The sequence below is a fragment of the Chrysochloris asiatica genome, unplaced genomic scaffold (assembly GCF_000296735.1).
Source record: "Chrysochloris asiatica unplaced genomic scaffold, ChrAsi1.0 scaffold00027, whole genome shotgun sequence".
Classification (NCBI taxonomy): Eukaryota; Metazoa; Chordata; class Mammalia; order Afrosoricida; family Chrysochloridae; genus Chrysochloris; species Chrysochloris asiatica.
Window position 1 is genome coordinate 840800 of NW_006408545.1, and position 2052 is coordinate 842851.

Sequence of the window (2052 nt, forward strand, 5' to 3'; positions counted from 1 at the left end):
AACAGTGTAATATAAAACAGATGACTGGTACCTCCTAAAAATTAGACACTTATGTGCATCAAAACATTTCACCAAAAGAGTCCAGAAATGGGGAAAATTTTTTTGCAATGATGTATCAGACAAGAGACCAATCTCTGAATTTCATAGAAAACTACAACACCTCTATAAGAAAAAAATAAACAACCCAATTAAAATAGAGGACATGAGCAGACACTTCAGGAAAGAAGACATTCAGGTGGCCACACACATGTGAATCAATGTTTATGATAATTAAGCATGTTTGTTGTTGTTGGTAGGTGCCATGGGGTTGGCTCTGATTCATAACAACCTAATGGTCAACAGAACAAAACACAGCCCAGTTCTGCACCATCCTCACAATTGCTGCTACACTTGAGCCCATTGTTACTGCCACTGTGCCAGCCCATCTCATTGGGAGTCTCTTTCTTTCTCACTGTCCCTCCTCTACTTGATCAAGCACGATGTCCTCCAGGAATTGGCCCCATCCTGAAAGTATGTCCAAAGTATAGAGATGAAGTCTGGCCATCTTAATTTTAAGGAGCATTCTGGTTGTACTTCTTCAACACAGGTTTGTTTGTTCTGGCAGTCTGTGGTACCTTTAATATTCTTCTTCAATACCATAACTCAAATGCATCAATTCTTCCATGATCTTTGTTATTCACCTTCCAACTTTCACATACTTATGAGGCTATTGATAATACCATGGCTTGGTTCAGGCTCACTTTAGTACTCATACTGACATCTTTGCTCTTGAACACTTTAAAGAGGTCTTGTGCAGCAGATTTGCCTGATGCAACACATCTTTTGATTTCTTGGCTGCTGCTTTCATGAGTGTTGATGGTGGATCCAAGCAACAACTTCAGTCTTTTCTCAATTTATCATGATGCTATTCTTGATCTATGTAGTTTCCTCATGAGCACAATTGAGTGCTCCATAATACTTATTCTCCACAATGTTGTGCATTTGTTGTTGTTGTTGTTGTTGTTGTTGTTAGGTGCCATCGAGTCAGAACTGACTCATAACTACCCTTTGCCCAACTGAACGAAACATTGCCCAACCCTGAGCCATTATCCACACAGTCAAAAGTCTTTGCATAGTCAATAAAGCATAGGTAAACATCTTTCTGGTATTCTCTGCTTTCAGCCAAGAGCCAACTGATGTCAGCAATGACATCCTTCCTTCCATATCTGAATCCAGCTTGAAGCTCTTGCAGCTCCTAGTCAATGTACTGTTATAGTCAGTTTAAAAATTATATTTAGAAAAATTTTATTGCATATGATATTAATGATTTTGTACGATGATTTCTGCATTCTCTTGGGTCACTTCTCTCTGCAAAAAATGGGCACAAATATGGATCTCTTCTAACCAATTGGCCACATGCCTGTCTTCCAAATTTCTTGGCAGAGATGAGTGAGTGCTTCCAGTGCTGCACATCAGCTTTTTGAAAGATTTCAGTTTGTATTCCGTCAATTCTTGGTGCCTTGTTCTATGCCAATGCCTTCAGTGTACATTGGGCATCTTCTTTCAGTACCATTGACTCTTGATCATATAATATCTCTTAAAATGGTTGAACATTGACCATTCCTTTTTGATACAGTGACTGTGTATTCCTTCCATCTTCTTTTGATGCTTTCAACATGGAGTCCTGGTGTGGCGCAGTGGGCTATTGTGTCAGACTGCAAAGTCATTTGAACTGCAAGGTCGGTGGTTCAAGCTTACCAACTGCTCCTTGGAAACCCTATACAGGTTCACTATGGGTCGGAATTGACTCAACAGCACTTAGCAACAACACATCATTCAATATTTTCCCCAGAGAAGCCTTCAGTATTAGAAGTCGAGGCTTCTTCCACCTTGAGAAATGTTGAGCGTTTTCGTGTTTTGGTTTTCTAACTCCAGATCTTTGTACATTTCATTATAATATTTTACTGTGTCTTTTTGAGCTGCCGTTTAAAACTTTCTATTCAACTCTTTTACTGTCTCATTTCTTCTATTTGCTTTAGTATCTCTATACTGGAGAACAAGTTTCAGAGTCTC